The following is a 23,140-nucleotide window of genomic DNA, read 5'->3' on the forward strand; positions in this document are numbered from 1 at the left end:
GTTTGCATACAAGTAATGTAAAAAAAAACTAATACAACCTGTTATGCATAAAACAATGAAAAGGCAAGATCGATATGGAATGACGTGCATAGCAATATTCTAATTTTCGAACATGTAGTCACAGCTCAGCTTCAAAGACATACAGTAACAACTCACGACATTATACATCTTCCTAAAAAGAGATATCACCCTTTTGCCAAGATAAGCATGCAAAGCTCAAACAAAGCAGTGCTAGAACTGAATTTTTTTGGTCCAAAATTAATAAATCAGGAAATGTTGTGAAATTAGTACCTGTAATTTTTGGTCCAAAATTAATAAAGCAGGAAATGTTGAGAAATCACTACCTGTGGTAAACTCTGGTGTACGCACAGCAGATTCCATCAAACTTCCCCTATACTATACCGCCTGTTTCGGTGTTTCCCCGAGCGGGGTCTGCTGGAGCTCCGAAATTTTGGACTACTGATGACGCAGCGGCGGGGAGCCGCGCGACGTATCGTTTCCGCCTCGTCGGCAAATTGAAAAATCACTGGCTTCGCGCCGAAGGGTCGCCCGCCAGCGCCACCACAACGATGGCTCGGACGGATGGGCTTCCGCCTCCCGGGCTTCGCGCTTGGGCGGGATGAAAAGGGCAGTGCAAGTGCAGGAAACGGCCCGCTTCTACTCTACCGAAGTACCGATGGTTGACGGGCTCCCGTGCTGTAATGATTCCTGCGAAGCAGTCCAAATCCCCCCCCTCCGCTCATGCCTGCCTGCCAAAGTGCCAATCCAAGCTGTAATGATTCACCATCGGCCCAGCTACCCGACGCGGTGCCGGCGTGCCGGTGCGCAGTCCCGGTGTCCCGGACCAGCCGGAAGGGACGCGTGCCCAACGCCCGCTCTACCAAACCGAGTGGCGTTCGTGATTTGCCTGCGTCAAGCCGATTGGAGCACTGTGTGCACCAAACGAGCCCTTGCAAAACGATGAACTGCTACAGCATATTGTACTTGCCAGAACTCCCAGTTCCGAAGACAGGTCTTCCAACAGGGACCGTGAGACCTTGTGTGAATTCTCTGCGGTCAAAACAGGAATAATTAAAGATAGGAAGGGGCCTCTCAGGGTGTCCACGTAAGTTGTGTTTATTTGGTGCGTTAGATAGAAAATTCCACGGCTCAAATAAAACGCATCACAACCGGTCTTTTCCGTACATTCGGCAGTGGACAGATGAAGCAAGTGGACACATTCAATAAAGTACGGCTTCCTGCTGATTGTACGCGGCACACAAATGGACGGTGGCGCGTAGCAGGGAACGGTGGATTCTCGACATGCATAGTCAGTGTCTAATTAGCATGGTGGTCGGTACGCATCCGAGTACGCGCGCATGCATGTTGCTGGGGCCTTACTTGCTTTGCATGCATGCATCACTTGTTGATTTGTGTGTGTAGGTGCGCTCATGCAGCACCCTGGCCCCATCCCGTCCCCATCTCCAGTTCTCATCCCATCCCCATCTCTATTTCTCAGTCGCGCAGGCACGCGACCCCGCCACCTCCAACCCTAGCCAGACGAGCTCTACCTCCAACCCTAGCCAGATGAGCTCCACCTCGCCGCCGGTACCGATCCCTCCCCCATCGGCCTCCCCCTCCTCTCCTCCTCCCTCCTTCCCCCTGCAACCCTAGCCCCGACGAGCTCCACGACCCTGTCACCACCGCAGCCGCCGGTCGTCTCTCCGGCGTCGGCGGGCACCCCTCCCCCGCACGCCTCCCCCTCCCCTACCCCTCCATCTCCCGACGGCAAGACCGCTACCCCTCCCCTACCAGCATGAGCGCGCCTGGGGTCCGTGCCTCCTCTTCCTCCTCACCGTGCTCTCGGCGCTCGCACTGGAGTCTGCTAGCCTCGGGGACATCGTCGTTGTACGGGGTGGGGCGCGGCGTGGGAGCATGAGGTGCGGCGCAGCGCGAAGCCGCGGCAGGACGAGCCGCTGTCCGTGCTCTGCTCGCTGGCGCTCTGTGGGCGCGCACTGCTCGCTGGCGCTCCGCGCTCGCGGCAACGGCGTGCTCGGCCTCGACAACTTCGACGCCTACTACGACCCGTCCCTGAAGCGCGCGCGGCAGCGTCTGCTGGTGTCCCGCGGCGTGGTGGTGCTGGACACTGACATCAACGACGCTGCGCTGCTGGAGCGGCTCCTGTCCGCGGTGCTGTTCACGCACGTGTTGCGCCTCACGGCCTAGGCGGCCGTGCGCCACGCGATGCAGGCGCCGCAGGTGTACGTGTCCTCCAACGTCACGGGCCTCGTCGCGCTCTTCGAGGCCACGGCAAGGCACGTCGAGGACCACTGCACGGACCGCCCCGCGTCGCTGTAGGCGGCCACCAAGAAGGCCGGCGAGGCCGTCGCGCATGCGTGCAGCCACATCTACGGGCTCTCCATCACCGGCGTGCGATTCTTCACCGTGTACGGGCCATGGGGACGCCCCGACATGGCCTACTTCTCATTCGCCAGTAGCATCGTCGCCGGCGAGCCCATCACGCTATTCCTCACCGCCGACGATGCCGACGCACGCTGCGACTTCACATACACCAACGACGTCGTCAGGGTCTGCCTCAGCACGCTCGACACGGTCGGCAAGAGCACGGGCTCCAAGTCCAGTAAGAAGCGTAGGCCCGCGCCGCTCCATGTGTACAGCCTCGGCAACACCTCGCCGGTGGCCGTCATCCGCATGGTCGCCATCCTCGAGAAGCTCCTTGGCAAGAAGGTGCACAGGCGCGTCGTCACGATGCCGACCAACGGCGACGTGCCGTTCACGCACGCAAATGTCAGCCACACCGCGCGTGACTTCGGCTACCGCCCTGCCACCTCGCTCGAGGTTGCCCTCGGCCATTTCGTCGACTGGTTCGTGCAGTATTACAAGGTCGACGCTGAGACCATGATGGAGGAGGATAACTAGATCTAGGTAGGGGTCGGTAACTACTAGGATTGACTATATGTAAGCACGTGGGAATCACATACTCGACAGACTAGGTGCAAGCACTAGATAAGCACTCTGGTGCTGGTGTTATCCTAAATGTTAAACGATAAACAGTTGACCACTTCCCTTTTAACCATTAGGCCAAATGGACACTTAATCGAGCGAAATAGCTGTTTGAACGGGATAAACATGTGTGTTCTAAATAGAAACGACATGCAACATTTAAATCATGTGTAAATGGGCTAATTAACTATTTAGGCCAACAATGTCTGCAGGTGATAACTCACTCATCATGAGAAAGAGACTTGGTCTAGCCGATGGCTAAGATGGTTTGGTTAGAAGAAGAATGACTCTACTTGCAAAGCTTCAGCTAAGCCAGATTTCGATCGTATGATCGTAGTTGATTAGGGCTTCTATAGGTGATATTTCATGACATCACGGTCTCAGTTAGGGAACTTGATTAAGTTTGACACCCTCCTCTGCTCATCCGCTGCTTGCCCAGCACCCGGCTGCTGGTTCCTGCGCCCAAGCGCCAGTCGGCCCCAGCTCAGCACCCAAGCCGGTTGCCTGTCTGCCGGCCCAGGCCCCGGGCCAGCCACGCCACTGCCCCCTACCACCTGCCGGTGGCCACCTCGAGGCGAAAGCCGCATGCTTGCACCCCTAGTAGGTTGGGCCCTACCCTGCCTGGCAAGTCGACCGATGGCTGTTGCCGCACGCCCGCGCCCTCGTTGTGTCGTCGTATCCAGAAAATCATAGATGTTGCCCACGCATGGCCAAAATACATAGTACTACCAACACATGTAAACACCTATTATGCGAGCCTTGCTTCCATTCTTAGAAACAAAATTAGTTCTTGCCCACACATCATTTGCGTGCTGAAAAGCTAAACATATGGATAGCATACCAGTGGTGCATGCGCACAAGTGGCCCGTGCGATGCAGTAGCCCGGTCCCTACCTAAAACAAGATCTAAGTTGCCGCATCCATATATTACAAACGTCGATAGACATGCAGTGACGTATCTGATTACAATAGTATGTTCTCCATACTGGCTCTCATCTATACGCTCCTCCCCCACTACGTATGCCTCAATAAAATGGCGCGCGTATCGGGCACCCCTTGCGTGATGTCCTCGAAAGCGCTGCGACCTTATTGAGTGAGCGGCTAGATTCAACACCATCCTCCAACTTGAATGGGCTCTTAGGCAGCCCAGCGTCCTGTGCCGTGTGAGTTACAGTCCCTTCCTACATAACAATGCCTCAAAGAAATGATCACCAAGCTTAAGACCATGACTGTTTTTGAAAAGAAAAGAAACAGGAACCTATGTGTTTGCACTCAATGGAGCAAAACCTGTATGCGCTCTTGAGTCTCCATCTGCAGCCAACATATGCAGACATCATGAGGTACCGAGGCTTGGGCCTAAACACGGAGCCTTTATTACCAGACCATTTCTTGAGGTAAACCACTTTGTACCCGTTACAGACGCACTGTTGCACCACCGATATGTCAATAAGACTCGACACATCTCGTACACATACCATGTCTCTCGTTGCTTTCTTTAGCACCTGCACAATGAGTTAGGCGGTTATTCAATTAAACATGAGCTACATAGGGATGGCCATAAAGAAAGGCTTAGGGTTGTCTATAAAGGGCGAATCCTAGAACCTATAGGGTTCGGCGGGATACATGGTCTACTCGGTGGTGTAGGCACAAAGCTTCTTGATGTAGTCCTTGGCAATCCAGGCAGATGTAGTTACAGGCTCTATGGTGCAGTGGGCATGGCTGGCAAAACAAGTTGCCAACCAACGCTACCATGCGCTCAGCACCTAGCATGCTGCGCAATGTTTGTTCTAAACTCCAATAAGGGGACTCGATTCATAGGATGCATGAACTATCTGCGCATTGCAGTCTCGAGAATGGCTACTTAATGGACTTGGGTGGCATTGCTATATTGGACAAACTAGACTGCACCATAAATGACAGTGGTATACTAGACAACATGTATTGTCCCATAAATGTGGACTCAGGAAGGGATTCATGACCTACCCGAGTGGTATATTGGGCATCCTGTACTGTGCCATAAATGTGGACACATGAGGGGAGTTATGACCTACCTAACCGTACCTTGTCCTATTGCTTATAGTCGTCTACAGAAGTAGCAGATGTGATTGTGACAACGCCAGGCAAGGGGGCCTGAAGCCCAGCTTCGCCTCTACTACGCTCTGCCACTGGGTCTATGGTTCAGCGCATAGGCCAGCTGTAGCTCTGGTGGGATCAGCAAGCAGCGGCGGCAAGCTCATGGGTGAGCGGTGCTCTTTTCTTTTCTTACTTTAGTTTGTAAATTAGAAGAAAAATCAGAAATAGACCTGCTAGGAGATGAGTTCTACACATTCCAGTGATTATTGGAGAGCTGAACATACAGGATACAACAGAAGAAAAAACCCGCAAGTAACTTAGTACTTCTAGAATTAACTGGATCTAAAACTATGCACAGCACCAGCCAATACAGAACTATGGGCGATGCATGTGAAAGCTTGTCAGTGTTATCATTGCTTCTAAACTTTATAGTCAATGGCATGCTTGGGTCTATAGTATGATGGGTAACTTCACATAATTTCAGAAAATAGTGGTAGTTGTAGAGAGAACCTTCATTATATCGCTGCATCTCTCATGATAGAAGCCTTTCCACAGTTTGAGTGTCGCTGCAGTGCAGCTCAAGTCTTTGGAACCAATAGAAGATTTACAATAGCAGCTCTCATCAGAACAACATGCATATCTGGAAATGTTTACAACCTCACCATCCCTGTGAACAGGTCCCATACCAGTTACAGAACCAGGGAAAAGAACATAAACTCAAACCAATATATCACTGAGGAGCATATAGTAGCTAATTTAAAATGTAGATCTTGTTGAATGAAGCACACAACAAACAAGTAAGAAGATGAGATGAAGAACATTTTGTGGGAATGTGGGTGTGTGGTTTGTAAGGGTTCTTCCCCTTTCCCTTCTTAATATAATGATAAACAGATCTACTGCGTGTTTGGTAAAAAACACTACGCTTATCAACATACATATTACTTTTAAAAAAATATTTTAGTTCAGAGATATAAAATGGGAAAGTTATTGTGATCAAATTGTAAGGCAAATACCAAACTATGGATGTTAGACAAATAAAAGGAAACACCAAATTGCACACTAAGCTTCTCCTATATCATAGGAGTATAGGACCAAAATGAAAACCTGCTTGTGTGGCTTACCTAGACTGGGGAACTTCTGGTCCCACAAGCTCAATGTGAATCTGGACACCTGGAAATAGTGCACGTAGTTCCCCAAATGCTACAAGCTGAAGTAGCTCCTTCTCAGGCCCTTTTAGACATCTGCGGGTGGGAATGAAGATAGCAAAAATCAGTAGATGCTATCATAATTAACTAGCTTCAAATCAAAGTAATCAGAAAAGGATATTTCACTGGACAAATTTGGCTATCTCCTGTGATGGTTTACAGTAAAACTGGGCGACGGTGCCATGACTAACACATAATTTGTTGTTGAGTCCGTATAGATCACCCTTGTGCCTAATAAGCAATAAAAATACAAGCTTCACCACTTGCCAATCAATAGTGGCCACAACAGAGGCTTGTTTCTCCAGTGGAATTCAGCAGGGACGAACAAGTTTGACTTTTCGAATGGTTGTCTAAAAAAAGGCAGAAAATGATGTGTGCGGCTACGGCTGTAGTTTTGCTTCAGAACTGTGGACATCTTCCTGTTCCTGCGTCTGCGCTACCATCAGCAGGGTGGAAGGTCTAATACACAAGGGGTACCTAATGTGTGTTTTGTCATGGTGTGGATGGATGCATGTAGACGGCCAAAAATGTAGTTCTCTATGCACACGTGCACATAGTGAAACCAACACAAACTCCTAAAAACCTATCTAGGGTAGGCACCCAAACCTATCTACGATATGAGACAGCTGAGGTGCACCTACTACACACTGACCTAGACTCCTAAAAGCCTATGTAGGGTAGGAGGCGGCACCTAGAAGGGCCCTCAAGTGACCCTACCAATGGACAAAAGGTACAACTCGTGTAATCGCAGTCACGCATGCACCCACTGGGCATGTCGACAGAAGATGCTCGACAGTCCACCGAGGGGTATCCCGCAATGGTAGATTTGTCAGTGGGGGTGCACATAATCAGGAACTAGATGATGACACAAGGCGCAGAGACAGCGATTTAGACAGGTTCGGGCCGTTTGATCGATGTAATACCCTACATCCTGTGTCTTTGGTGTATTGTATTGATCTGTATGTAGATCCGATCTGATAGATCCTATCCACTAGGGGACCCCTACCTCTCCTTATATACTCTAGAGGAGGTAGGGTTACAAGTAAAGTAGCCTATTTGGTACTATACAATGTCTTGCGGTGCACGTCGAGTAGTGCTGTGCACGTCTTAACCTTGTGGGCCGGGCCACCCCTGGGGGCGCAGCCCATGTCTTGGGGGCCATACCCCCACAGCTAGTCCCTGAGCCTGACAGTAGGTGACGTAGTCACGTGGTGCCAGGGTCAGAAAGTAGAAAACTAGCCGAGCAGGCAGCCAGTCCCTGGGCATAGCCTCGAGATGAGAACAAGCACATTCACCACAAGGTGAAGTGTGTCCACTTAGTCCCCGAGCCTACTGGAAGATGAAGAATGAATCTTGTAGCAAGGTCAAAGAAGTCTGAAAGCTTGTCGGCGTCGTCTGACATGCGCGTATCAAGACCCCAGACGTGCTGCCCAAGATCAGCACCATGATCCGAACAACATGGAGCAGCTTGATAGCACACTGATGAGACATAGCAAGATCCGACCACCAAGGGAGCACTGAGGAGTCCCCGGTGTCGCTGGCGATGATAGAGCACTAAGGAGTGAGGAGTCCCCGGCGTCGCTGGTGATGTCCGAGCACCGAGGAGCAAGGAGTCCCCGGCGTCGCTGGCGATGACCGAGCACCGAGGAGCGAGGAGTCCCTGGCATAGGCGGCGAGGTTCGAGCACCGAGGAGTCCCTGGCGTAGGCGGCGATGTTCGAGCACCGAGGAGTCCCCGACGTAGGAGGCGATGTTCGAGCACCGAGGAGTCCTTGGCATAGGCGGTGAGGTTCGAGCACCGAGGAGTGCCCGACGTAGGCGGTGAGGTCTGAGCACTGACGTAGCTGACGATGTCCATGAGGTGAAGTGTGCCCACTTAGTCCTCGAGCATGAAGAATCCGAGGGCCGAGGAGTAACCGGCGTCGCTGGTGATGAAGCACGAGCGACGAACAGTCTGGTTGACTGGTCGTTGGTGAAGTGAACATTGAGTAGAAATGACCGGCGAACAGTCCGATCAACTGGTCGGCAATGGAGTCCATGAACCAAGCGGTCCGACCAGTTGATCGGTGGAGAAGTCCGAGCACTAGGTGGTCCGATCACCTGGACGATGATCCTGCAATACAAATATGTAGAATGGGTAGTACATGATGTAAAAATATATGAACTCCGGAGAAAAATTAGCAATGGTGATGAAACGGCGTATGCAGTTCAGCGATCAGTTGGCGTGAAAATATATTTATGTTTAATATAAACCGCCCTAATAGTTAGTATGTAGCTGAGTCTCCAGCCCTAGCTAGCCCATAGTCCATAACGTCAAGCGTGGAGCCTATGCACGTGTAGGAGGAACAGGCGTGACGAAGGAGCCACTGCCGACCACCCATAACACAGAGCGTGGAGCCCGTAGCACGTGTAGGGAGGAGCCGGAGACAGGGCTGTCTCTAGAGGCATCCGAGCATCAACGCGAGTGTTCGGGGGTTCAGAAAATCATTTGGAGAGCAAATATGGAGAAAATAGTTCAGAGAAACATTATGGCGATATACGGAGATTGGAGAATATTTAGGAAAATATTAAAGCGTGACTTAGCTTTAGATAGAATGTCTAGTCAGCGGCGTATGGCGTTATCTGGTCAGCGTTGACAGCGAGCACCTGGCGGGCGGTGAGTTGTTGGTGAAGGCGACCTCGAAGGTGGTTCCGAGATTGGATCTGCTGTCGTGGGGGCTGACATAGCCAGTGATGAATCGTCGTCGTGGACCAGCATGGATCTTCACGAGATTGATGATGAGAACGTGCTGTTGATTTGAGGTCCATCTGGCTCGCCATGGATCAAGCGCACACCCCTACCTGGCGCGCCAACTGTCGATAGAAGATGCTCAGCAGTCCACGGGGTATCCCGCGATGATAGATTTGTCGGTGGGGGTGCGTGTAATCAGGAACCGGATGGTGACACAAGGCGCAGAGACAGTGATTTAGACAGGTTCGGGCCATGTGATTGACATAATACCCTATGTGCTGTGTCTTTGGTGTATTGTATTGATATGTATGTAGATCCGATCTGATAGATCCTATCCGCTAGGGGACCTCTACCTCTCCTTATATACTCTGGAGGAGGTAGGGTTACAAGTAAAGTAGCCTATTTGGTACTATACAATGTCTTGTGGTGCACGCCGAGCAGCGCCGTGCATGCCTTAACTTTGTGGGCCGGGCCACCCCTAGGGGCGCAGCCCATGTCTTGGGGGCCATACCCCCACAGGGCCCTAACATGTTCGTACCAATGCACTGCATAGGCATCCAAGCGTGCATGCGCACCTTATTTAGGTTGGACCCCACTCCCATTAATGAGGTCCTTGCACCTGCTGGTGGTAGAGGCGCCCATGCCTCATCCAAGCCTCCAGCTCTTGCCTATATAAGCATGTGGTCTGCCGCCCGGTGCTTCATCGCTTCCTGCCATTGATTGTAAGTGCCCGCCTTGTAGTTCATATAATTCACCCCTGTAGTAGCTTGTGTTGTTGTTCCTGGCCTTTGTTACTATAAGGAAAATGGACCCTTGGCCCATTTACTTTGGATTTTGGTGTTTGATGACCAACACAACCAAATTGGACTAATGAATTTGCAAGTGTTTGTTTTGTAGTTCAATAGGGTGCAAGACGTAACTTGGACGAAGGCGACGTGATGATCCAAAGATCTAACACCTCAAGCAAGACCTTAGGAGCACAAGAAAAGACCTAAGAGAACAAGCAAAGTCCAAGCATGAAGATTGGAACCAAGCCATACGCAAGATCGTGAAGAAATGAGCTCACTGTGGTGACCGAATGCAGGACCGGACGCTGGACAGGCGATCGGACACTGGGTGAGTGGCTCGGCAGACAGGCGACCGGACACTGGACCGGACGCTGGCGGCAACCGACCGGACGTAGGACATGAGCGTCTGATCAATTACAGTAAGGTTCGAGAGCGGCACATCTGCGACCAGATGCGTCCGGTGGCAGGCGACCGGACGCTGGCCAGCGTCCGATCAGTACATTGCCGGCTCAACGGTCGGGACGACCGGACGTGTCCGGTCAGGATGATTCAGCATCCAGTCAGTAGCAGTTTCGCAGGAGTTCGACCCCAATGGCTACTTTCTCAGTGGGACTTATAAATACAACCCCCAACCGGCCATTTGAAGTGTGTGGAACTGAGGAAACATACCAAGGGTGTTGATACACCATTTTAGTGATCTCCACATGCATAGTGCTTAGTGTTTTATTAGGTGATTAGCATAAGTGCTTTGCGAAGTGCTTAGGTTGATTGGACCACCACTTATGCGCTTGCTCTAGGTTTATGCCTAGTGTTTAGTGAGGTTTGCATACCTCTTGCCACCCCGTGCTTGCGAGCACAAGTGTTGTACATCTGAGGGGCTTAAAGTCTTGCGAGATCACACCAACCGCGTTTGTGGTGTGGCCGCCACCATGTACCAGAGGGAACAAGGCCCGTGGCGCTTCGGCCGGAAGCTTGATAGTGAAGACGGAGGGGAGCATAGAGGAGAGGCTTGCCAAGAGGCACATCGAAGACCCACTTGTGCGTGGGGAAGGCCCGAGGCTATCCACAGAGGTACCCGACCGGGAGCTTGGCCCTTGTGAGGGATTCCTTGCGAGGGGCTCCAACGAGGACTAGGGGGAAGCTTGCGCGCTTCTCGATACCTCGGTAAAAATACCGGAATCGTCGATGGGAGTTTGCATATCTCTACCTTACTCTTTAGCTTCTGCATTTACATTGATCACTTTACTACGTTTGTGGTAGAGATAGCAACACACTAGCAAAATCATAGTTGCACATCTAGATAGCTTATCTATTGCATAGGTTTTGCTAGGGTTAGAAAAAGAGGCCATAGTTTAGAGTTAGAATTTTAAGTTGCCTAATTCACCCCCCCTCTTAGGCGTCACGGTCCCTTCAATTGGTATCAGAGCCAGTTGGCTCATATTTGGACCTTTGGCTTAACCACCGTTGAGCCGACGCTATTATAGAGTGGTTGGGATGGATACCGCTAGGCCTCCTCAATTTTATGGCACTAACTTCCTCTACTATAAGGCTAGAATGGCTTGCCACCTTGAGGCGGTTGATTTAGGTGTATGGAGAGTCACTCGTGACGGGATGAAACCCATTAAGAATCCCGAAAAGCCCACAAAGAGTGACGAAAAAGAAATGCATTTTAATGCTAGAGCTAAGAATTGCTTGTTTGAATCATTTAGCATGGATGTGTTTAACCAAGTGTTCACCTTAAATACGGCACATGAAATTTGGTTAAAACTTCAAGAGCTCTATGACGGCACAAGTAATGTCCGTGAGCAAAAACATTGTCTAGCTAAGCAAAATTATGATTCCTTTGCTATGAATGATGATGAGCTTGTTCGTGATATGTATTCTTGATTGAATCTAATTATCAATGAGCTCCATTCAATAGGATTATTAAAGCTAGATGATGCGGACATTGTGAGAAAGATCATCTCCGTTCTACCACAAAAGAAATATGCAAGCATCATCACCATTCTTCACAACATGGAGAACTTGAGCACCATGACCCCGAGCATTGTCATTGGCAAGCTAGTGGCATTTGAAATGTCACGTAAGATGGGTCAAGGAGAAGCATCTTCATCAAGCAAAGGCAAAGCTCTCGCTTGTAGCGAGAAGAAAAAGTTGAAGGGCAAGAAAGTTGAGTCAAGCTCAAGCTCAAGCTCCTCAAGTGAAGAAGAAGAAGATGAGGATGATGATGATGAACAAGAATCAAGTGATGATGATCAATCTTCCTCCTCCACCTCCGACCTTGATGAAGAATCCATCAAACTTATAAAAAAGGTGGAGAAGATGATCATAAGGCTCAATGTCAAGGGTGTGCCCATCCAAATTCAAGACCTCATTTTCACTAATCAAAGAAACGAGCAAAGAAAGAGAGGATGCTATGGATGCGGCGAGTTGGGGCACTTTGTGGAAGTTTGTCCAAACAAGCCCACACCCACGGCAAAGAAGAAGGCGTGCAAGAACAAAGCCCTCACATCAATAAGGTCATGGGATGATTCATCAAGTGAAGAAGATCATCACAAGAGGCGAGGGCGCAAGCACTCATCATCAAGCTCTTCTCGTGTGTGCCTTATGGCACGAGGTAATGAAAGTTCATCCTCTAGTGAGAGCGATAGTGATGATGATTTGCCTTCTTATAATACAATTGTGCAACAAAATCATAAATATGCTAAAGTTTGCACTAGTCAACAAAAGAAGCTCAAAAATTTAAAAGAAGAGCTAGGTAGTTCACAAGAAGCATACAAGAATTTGCTTGAACAATATGAAAACTTTGCAAATCTCAATGTTGAACTATCTACTAAAATTGAGCAACTTGAGGCTAGTGCAACAACAAATAAATGCACAATCAATGATAAGCAACTTGAAAAGAAAAATGAAAAATTAAAAGAAAAGTTAGCTAGCTCACAAAATGATTATCAAAGTTTGCTTGCTAAATTGGAAATCATGTGCAAACATTGTGATGAGCTAACTAATAAAGTTGCTAATCTTGAAGCCGTCAAAAATACCCCCACCAAGGCACCTAAAAAGAAAAGTTCTATCATTAAAAGGGATGCCTCTACTTCTTGCAATGATTTATGTTTAGACTCACCTTTGTGCAACCAAGTTTGTGTTGAGAAAGTTATTGTAGATACATGCACATAAGAGGTTGCAAAGGAAAATGAGGAACTTAAGCAAGAAGTAGCTCGCCTCACAAAGGACTTGACTCAAGTAAAAGGCAAGGCGAAGCAAGCTCAACTTCATCAAGATAACACCGTCAAGGGAGTGAAGAAGCTTGATGAAGGACAAACCGTGGTTTGCTATGTGTGCCACAAGGAAGGCCACAAGTCCTATAAGTGCAAGGTGAAGAATGGGGGAGGAGCAAAGAAGGAGGAGAAAAAGCAAACAAGCAAGTTCTCCAACACCTACACCAACATGGTGGACAAGAAGGCCTCCACGCCTTATCTTTTGAAGAAGAAGAAAAATGACAAGGTGGTGGCCATCAAGGTGAACAAGCAAGCCAACAATGGGGTCAAACACTTTTGGGTGCCAAAGGAAATCATTTCAAATATGAAGAGCACCAAGAAGGTTTGGATCCCAAAAGGGAAGTGAGAAGTCCATCGGACGTCGGGGAATTTGGAGACTTGGTAGAGTATGGGTGCATTTCATGGGGTGCATCATGATGGACAAAGTAATTGCCAAGTAGGTTAGTGAATACTATGGACCCAAATTCCCCTTCCCATGTTAGGTAACTAGATGTCATTACTTTCAATTAGTATTCATTTCAATTGGTATTGTTTTTCAATTGATAGACTCTTAAAGCATCTAGTTATCTTCCATGCCTATGTTTGCATTTACATGCTTAATCTTTTGTCATGCATTCTATAGGTATATCATATGGTAGGCTTGCTCGTTTTCTTTATCAACCCTCAGAGCAAACCTACATGGTTTAAAATTGTTTAGGAGCACGGCACATAGCTTGTTTTACAATTTTTTATCTAATATGTGCCAAAGTCCAAATTGTAGATAATCTCTCCCAAATACCATCTTTCAAGTGGTATTTTGATACTTTAAATCAATGTGCACAAATTTTACAAGTATTCAACACTTGTGTGCACAAATTTAGGGGGAACCTATTCTACAACTTGGATGCTTTGAGACTAACACTTTTTCAAATAATATCAATTTTTCAAACCTATCACATGGGTAATAGTCTCATTGTAAGGAAATTGGAGACCCCAGAGTTAAGCATCATTCTTCAATTGGCATAATCATGTTGATTTCATTTCATATTTATATGCTTTCTCCATGCATTATATAGATTAAACTCTCTTGTACATTAAATTGCTAACTATACATATGCTTTGCTTTCTACCATATGTATGCATATATTTAGGGGGAGCTTAGTCTATATAATGTGAGAGTCAAATTTTGTGATCCATTTCACTCTTATACAAAGGATCATGAAATTTGACCCTCCTTTGTGCTACTAATGTCTTCCTTTTCGGTGTTTGATGACAAAGGGGGAGAATTTGAAGGACCAAAGGCAAGCATCAAGTTGATGTCTACAAGTGGTAATGGTCCGAGAAAGGGAGGAGTCCGAGAAAGGGAGGAAAGTGAATTATGGATTAGTCTAAGTAATGGGAGAATTTTTTTTAGAAAGCTAGGCTTTAATCCATAATATCACATGGGGACATTTGCAAGGACAAGACAAGCTTTTAAGTAAAAGTTTTAATTGGTATCTTTAAGTATCAAATAAACTTGCCCTTTTGCATTGCATCCTAGCAAGTAGGTAGTTTTTAACTTCCAAATTTTTATTATTTGCTTGCCTTGGTCGTGTTGGCATCAATCACCAAAAAGGGGGAGATTGTAAGGAAAATGGACCCTTGGCCCATTTACTTTGGATTTTGGTGTTTGATGACCAACACAACCAAATTGGACTAATGAATTTGCAAGTGTTTGTTTTGTAGTTCAATAGGGTGCAAGACGTAACTTGGACGAAGGCGACGTGATGATCCAATGATCTAACACCTCAAGGAAGACCTTAGGAGCACAAGAAAAGACCCAAGAGAACAAACAAAGTCCAAGCATGAAGATTGGAACCAAGCCGTATGCAAGATCGTGAAGAAATGAGCTCACTGTGGTGACCGAATGCAGGACCGGACACTGGATAGGCGACCGGACACTAGGCGAGTGGCTCGGTAGACAGGCGACCAGACACTGGACTGGACGCTGGCGGCAACCGACCGGACGCAGAACATGAGCGTCCGATCAATTACAGTAAGGTTTGAGAGCGGCACATCTGCGACCAGACGCGTCCGGTGGCAGGCGACCGGACGCTGGCCAGCGTCCGATCAGTACATTGCCGGCTCAACGGTCGGGACGACCGGACGCATCCGGTCAGGACGATTCAGCATTCGGTTAGTAGCAGTGTCGCAGGAGTTATACCCCAACGGCTACTTTCTCAGTGGGGCTTATAAATACAACCCGCAACCGGCCATTTGAAGTGTGTGGAACTGAGGAAACATACCAAGGGTGTTGATACACCATTTTAGTGATCTCCACATGCATAGTGCTTAGTGTTTTATTAGGTGATTAGCATAAGTGCTTTGCGAAGTGCTTAGGTTGATTAGACCACCGCTTATGCGCTTGCTCTAGGTTTATCCCTAGTGTTTAGTGAGGTTTGCATACCTCTTGCCACCCCGTGCTTGCGAGCACAAGTGTTGTACATCGGAAGGGCTTGAAGTCTTGTGAGATCACACCAACCGCGTTTGTGGTGTGGCCGCCACCGTGTACCGGAGGGAACAAGGCCCGCGGCGCTTCGGCCGAAAGCTTGATAGTGAAGACGGCGGGGAGCATACAGGAGAGGCTTGCCAAGAGGCACATCGGAGACCCACTTGCGCGTGGGGAAGGCCCAAGGCTATCCACGGAGGTACCCGACCGGGAGCTTGGCCCTTGTGAGGGATCCTTGCGAGGGGCTCCAACGAGGACTAGGGGGAAGCTTGCGTGCTTCTCGATACCTCGGTAAAAATACCGGAATCGTCGACGGGAGTTTGCATATCTCTACCTTACTCTTTAGCTTCCGCATTTACATTGATCACTTTACTACGTTTGTGGTAGAGATAGCAACACACTAGTGAAGGGTCGAGATGGCGACTAGAGGGGAGGTGAATAGTCCTTTTTGAAACTTAATCACGTTGGCTAACCGAAACAAGTGCGGAATTAAAACTATCGATCTAGCCAAGACTACACCCCTCTATATATGTTCACTAGCACCTTGCAAAGATACTAAATATGCAACTTAAGGTGCCGGGCTAGCTAGAGCTCTCCTAAACAATTCTAGGAGCAAGGTTACACAAACCTATGCCACTAGTACTTTAAGCAACAAGGGAGCTCCTACACATGCTAGTAAGCAAAAGCACAAAGCTAACTAAGCTCACTAGCAATGCTCAATAACAAGGCAACCAATGCCTAATTAGAGAGCGCAAATACTTAGCTACACAAACTAAGCAATGTGACTAACAAGGTTACTAAAACCAAATTAGCCACGCAAGGGAGCTACTTCTATGCTACACAAGCAAGAAGGTAATTAGCAAGCTACACAAGCTATCTAATTACAAGAGCAACTACACAAGCTTAATATGTATAAAAGTAATTGCAAGCTTGTGTAACGGGGATGCTAACCAACGGGAAGAATAAGGTTGACACGATGATTTTTCTCCCGAGGTTCACGTGTTTGCCAACACGCTAGTCCCCGTTGTGTCGACCGCTCACTTGGTGGTTCGACGGCTAATTGGCATCACCCGCCAAGCCCGCACGTCAGGCACCGCAAGAACCTACCCCGGAAGTGAGGGTAGCTTAATGACACGCTTTACTAGAGTTGCTCTTCGTGGCTCCCACGGGGCGAGCACAATGCCCCTCACAAGCACTTCTCCGGAGCGCCACACAAGCTTCTTGCGGGCTTCGACGGAGACCACCACCAAGCCGTCTAGGAGGTGGCAACCTCCAAGAGTAACAAGCACCACTGGCTTGCAACTCGATCACCTAGTGCCACTCGATGCAACCTCATGATGCAACCGCACTAGAATCACTCACTCACACAATCGGATGATCACTATCAAGTATGTGTGAGATGGAGGGCTCCCAAGCACTCTCAAGCATGGACACAAAGTCCCCCAAGGTGCTCCACACCAGCCATGGCTGAAGGCCACTTCTATTTATAGCCCCAAGGGCTAAACTAGCCGTTACCCCTTCACTGGGCAACGGTCGGGCCGACCGGACGCTCCGGTCGTGTTGACCGGACGCTGGACCTCAGCATCCGGTCGCCCGCAGACGGCCACGTGTCCTGGTTCCAATGGTCACTTGACTTGACCAGACGCAGCAGCTACAACTGATCGGACGCTAAACCCCCAGCGTCCGGTTGTTTCCAGTAAGGTACCGACCTCGACCGGACGCGTCCGGTCACACTTGATCGGACGCAGCCAGCGTCTGGTCACACTCCAGCTTCTGCGTCATCGTACGTCAGCCTGACCAGACGCAGCCAGCCAGCGTCCGGTGCATTCAGACCCAGCGTCCGGTCAGTTAACTGACGCCAGCGTCTTCGCGATCAGCTCGTTTTCACTTCTAACTTCTTCACCCTTGCTCTAATGTGCTAACCACCAAGAATTTGCATCCGGCGCAATAGAAAATAGGCATTCCATTTTCCCGAAACCCATCTCAACCCTGCAATCACCACCTCCTTTGTAAATGTGCCAACACCACCAAGTGTACACCATCTTGTGTATATGTGTTAGCATTTTCACAATCATTTCCCAAAGGATGTTAGCCACTCAACTTGCCACGCCACTCAATCCTAGCGATAATGCAAAGTTAGATCACTCGAGTGGCACTAGATGACCAATATGCAAACAAGTTTGCCCCTCTTGATAGTACGGCCATCTATCCTAAACCCGGTCATGAACTTCTTTACACACCTATGACCGGTGAAATGAAATGCCCTAGGTTATACCTTTGCCTTGCGCATTCCATTCCATCTCCTTCAATGTCGATGCAACACATGCACCAACACGATCAACAATGATATGATCCACTTCATATCATCACATGATCATATTGGTTCATCGATCTTGACTTCACTTGCTCTTCACCGTTGCCATCGTCCATTGGCGCCAAGTCTTGCTCAAGCTTCACCGCCACGCGGTCCATCACTCCAAAGCCTTCGACTTGCCCTTCACGCTTGCAACTGGTCCATCAAGCCAAGTCTTGTCTTGATCTTCTCCACCTTGATCACATGACTCAATGTCATGTCTCATGTGCATTTAAGCTCCTTCATCATCACATGTGTGAGCTTTCCAACATCTCCAAGCCATTTTCACCTCCATGGCATATGTTGCTCACACACATGTACCTATGGACTAATCACCTGTGTATCTCACATAAACACAATTAGTCCACCTAAGTTGTCACTCAATTACCAAAACCAAACAAGGACCTTTCAACTAGCAAAATCATAGTTGCACATCTAGATAGCTTATCTATTGCATAGGTTTTGCTAGGGTTAGAAAAAGAGGCCATAGTTTAGAGTTAGAATTTTAAGTTGCCTAATTCACCCCCCCTCTTAGGCGTCACGGTCCCTTTAGTTACACTAAAACCACTAGCATAGATACTGTGGTATTTCTCAGGCATGGATAATGGCGTAACCAGCATAGACTGCCTAGGAAGCACGACACAGTAGGTCTGTGCGGTGAACCTATCGTAATGAAAGATTCTGTAAAATTAACGCCTAACTATGAATGTAGCGAGTGGCTAGACAAAGCTTTGAATTTGACATCACTTAGTTAGCATGTGCATATGAACGTAACAGGCACACTTTGTGCATATACACGTGTTCTGATCATGTCCGACCAAATTGTTCCACTGTGCCTATATGTGTTTAGCGCATGATCTCGATCCTCAGAAGTGGCGCCTACAGCCTTGCTCGTGCCCTTGCTGCTATACATCTGGCTTCCTGTTCTCTTATTTTCTTTTCCTTTTATTTGCGTCGGTCCTCTCCTCTCCTAACCTTCGTCTCATCATTATGTAATTTTTGTGGTGCTCCGAACGACGTGTACAGGCACACATTGATGGCACATGGAAGGAGCTTCCTCTAGCCGGCCAAGGAAGAGGCAGCGTGGGGAGAGTGCAGCTTCAGTTCCAAGTGTTTGATTGTTTACCGTTCCCCTTTCATTTACGCTGGTCCCAGCCCTAATTAGACATTCCTCGCTCTGGTTGTCTTCCCTGCACTCCGCCTCTAGCTATAGTTGAGGGGACAACATGTGAAAGGCAGTAATGTCCGAGCTCTAAAAGACAGCTAAAGAAAAAAGGTTAGTTGTGTACCTTCTCGTTTGTATAGGTGTGTGCGTGTAGGTGTTGCGTTGCTTTCCCCTTATGTTAACGTGCAAGTTTTGATTCCATACGCATGAAATTGTGGTGGGCCTCAGCAAAAAGCAGGTGCCAATATATGGCCTACAAATCTATGATTACCCTACAGACATATGCACTAGGTGGTGATAAAATAGATTCCTGGGTTGTCTGATGGCTTGTGCCTTGTGCAGATTGCCTTTCCACTAAAACTTCATATTACAGGCCTCCAGCACATGAGTGCCAGCACTATGGTGCGCAGTTTTGGTACCAAGAGCGTGTGAAAAGGTCATATCTAGGTGATGCATCCACTATTTGTTTCCATCTCTGCTGCAAGGGAGGCAAGGTCAGTTTGCCTTTCCAAAAAGACCCTCCTCCATTCCTAGATGGGCTGTTGAATCCAAATGGTGGTGTTCTTTCCAAATATTTTATTAAATCTATTCGGCCGTACAATTCTATGTTTGCTTTCACATCACTTGGTGCTAAGATTGACATAGGTGTAAACAAGGGGCCTGGTCCATACGTGTTTAAGATTAATGGTTAGGTCCACCATAGAATTGGATCTTTGCTGCCGGATGAGGGTGCGTCCCTAGTTTATGCATAGCTCTATATTTTTACACTGAAAATGAAGTTCAAAATCAAATAGCAATTTTTGATAGGCATAGGGAGTCTAACGATGGTAGCCAGGTTGACAAACAGATAGTTGAAGGCTTGGTATGAATGTTTGATGAATCAAATGCACTGGTAAAATCATTTAGGGCAGCTAGGGACTTACTGGTACAGAGCCGATGTCAGCCGTTACGCCTTAGGCTATTACATGCTAGGTCCAAGAACGTGCCCCGATATAGTGCGCCAGCAGGGTCTGAGATAGCTGCTTTGATAGTCGGGGGACTTTTCTGAGGAAAAAAGAGCCCGAATATAATCATTCAGGCTAGGGGTGTTGGCCTTAAATGAATTAGCAACCTACATGCAAACTATATGGCATTATAGTATCCTGTTTTGTTCCCTTATGGGGACCAGGGCTTCAAAATAGGAATTAGGTACAAAAGGTCAGCGCCCTTAAGGGTTGGAGCTAGAGGTGAGGTCACAATGCTTGAGTACTATGCTTATAGATTACAGCAACGTAGATGTGAGGCAACCACATTGATACGTGGTGATCGATTATACCAGCAATATATTGTTGACGCCTTCGCATCCGTGGAGGAGAATAGGCTTAGGTTTATAGTTAGAAATAATAAGAACCTGAGGTCAGAGGTGTACAAGGGCCTCGAGGATGCACTTCGCAAGGGTGATGTTGATGGCAGTGGCGTTGGTAAGAAGGTTATTTTGCCTGCTAGCTTTACAGGGAGCAAACGGTATATGGTTCAGAATTACCAGGATGCAATGGCCATCTGCCGATCATATGGGCCTCCAGATATGTTTATTACTTTTAAATGTAATCCAAAGTGGCAGGAAATAGCTGATGCCCTTACATTTGTTCCAGGGCAAAGGCCTGACACTATACCTAATATAGTTAGTCGAGTCTTCAAGCTAAAGGTGGCCAAGCTTGTTTCTGGGTTGAAGAAAGGAACTTATTTTGGGAAGGCACATGCAAGTATAGCTAGCAATTCCCACCCTCCATCACTATGTTTATTATTTGGAAAATAGGCTTCACTAGGCATGTAGTGGTTGCTTACTACACAATGGATTTACCAGGGCAAACCATTTGGGTAGCTGATTTGTCTAAGTGTGGTCCCATATGTTATTCCTTGACATCTAGTTAGGGACATACATGCTAATAGTGCCCATGGAATGACTTATTTGATTGTCTGCCATCTTTCTAATCCTGGTACCACCATTTCCTATTTTAGTACTCTACACCATCGAGTTCCAAAAGCGTGGCCTACCCCACGTTCATATTCTGGTTTGGCTTGAAGGTAACACTAAAGACCCTCATCCTTCTTTTATTGACTCAATAATATATGCAGAGATACCGGATAGGTCATCTGACCCACTAGGTTATAGTCTTGTCGATGAATTCATGGTGCATGGCCCTTGTGGTTAGCTGAATCAGAATTGCCCGTGCATGAAAAACAACAAGTGCTCCAAGTTCTTCCCAAAGGGCACTGAACCAAACACAATTGTTGGTGAGGATGGCTTTGTGCAGTATAGGCGCCGTCCTGACACAAGGCACTTTTTTCGAGCGATATGGTGTTAAACTTGATAACGAATGGGTTGTCCCATACAATACGACATTGTTAAAAAGATTTAGAGCACATATAAATGCTGAATGGTGTAATAAAACACATCTTATAAAGTACCTATTTAAATATATTATAAAAGGGCCAGATCGTGCTAGGGCTGTCATTGAAACGTGTGCACCTGACGTTACTGGGGACAATTTGCAGGTTGAGGTTGGTAGTAGCTGCCTTAGTGCCCAGCCATTAGATTCCCAGAGGCAGCCTGAGGATGTGGATGAGGTCCGTGAGTACATCGATTGCCGCTATGTATCTTTGTATGAAGCTAGCGCTTGTTTGAATTTGATATTCACTATAGGACCCCTGCGGTGGAAAGGCTGGCTGTGCACCTTCCTGTCATGAATAACGTTGTGTACCCAGCTAACCAACCCTTGTCTGCTATTGTACATGACCATCGTTACATGCAGACAACCCTCACTAAATGGTTTTCTGCTAATAGGAAGTTCCCATGCAATCGAGAGTTAACGTATATAGAATTCCCAACAAAGTGGGTGTGGAATAAAAGGTACAAGGAATGGCACCCACGCAAGGGGCCTACAAAAATTGGTAGGGCTATATATATCAATCCTAGTTGTGGTGAGTTGTATTACCTTCGTATGCTCCTCAACATTGCCAAGGGTGCTACTTCGTACGCAGACCTCCGAATGATTAGTGGTGTCCTATATCCAACATTTAAGGATGCGTGCCAGTTTATGGGTCTTCTTGGCGATGATAGTGAGTGGCGTGAGGCCCTTAGGGAAGCATCTATGTGGGGATCAGCTGCTCAGATGCAGCAACTTCTTGTTACTATAGTCCTTTTTGCTCTGTCTATGACGCATCCTCCCTCTTCAATGAATTCTATGAATATTTTACTGACGATATACTTTACAACATAAAAAGGATGGTGCAACTGCCTACCTATAATGTTCCAGAGGATCACCTAAAAAACTATGTTTTGCTTGAACTGGATAGCTTGTTTGTCAAAAATGGTGGTTTAATGACTAATTATGGTTTACCAGAGCCTGATCGAACCATGCGTAGTAAAGTTACAAATAGGCTTCTAGCTGAGGAACTAGCCTATGACTGTGAGGACCTCGTGCGAATCCATGGTACCCTCGTTGGTCAGCTGAACCTTGAACAAAAAAATGTTTATGATGTTGTCACACAGTCCGTCTATGGGAAGTCAGGCCAGTGTTTTTTTGTGTATGGATGCGGTGGCACCGGCAAGACATTCCTTTGGAATGCAATTATTTTGCGCCTGCAATCCGAGAGGCTTATCGTCCTCGCTGTGGCCTCATCTAGAGTTGCTTCCCTATTACTACCTAGAGGCTGTACTACGTATTCCCGGTTTAAAATTCCTATAGTTATTGACGAGTCGTCCGTGTGCAATATTAAGAGGGGAACTTTTCTTGCTGACTTAATAGCGCATAGCTCTTTGATCATATGGGATGAGGCGCCTATGACCCATCAACATTGCTTTGAATCTTTAGATCATAGCATGCGTGACATTCTTGGGGAGACAGACTCTTCGTGTTTTAATAGCTTGTTTGGTGGTAAGACCGTGGTGCTCGGTGGAGATTTCTACCAAGTGTTGCCTGTGGTCGAGGGCGGCAACAGGTTAGACACCATTGATGCGTCCATAACTAACTCTTATCTGTGGAAACATGTTAAGATTCTAAAGCTAACAATCAATATGCACTTACTTGGGATGTCTC

General features: G+C 47.7%; 1 pseudogene; it reads left to right on the forward strand.

Annotated features, from left to right (window-relative positions):
* The first annotated feature begins 1,795 nt into the window (after positions 1–1,795).
* Positions 1,796–2,919, forward strand: LOC136455195 (UDP-glucuronate 4-epimerase 6-like; annotated as a pseudogene).
* Positions 2,920–23,140: the final 20,221 nt, after the last annotated feature.

Source organism: Miscanthus floridulus, chromosome 5 (assembly GCF_019320115.1).
Source record: "Miscanthus floridulus cultivar M001 chromosome 5, ASM1932011v1, whole genome shotgun sequence".
Classification (NCBI taxonomy): Eukaryota; Viridiplantae; Streptophyta; class Magnoliopsida; order Poales; family Poaceae; genus Miscanthus; species Miscanthus floridulus.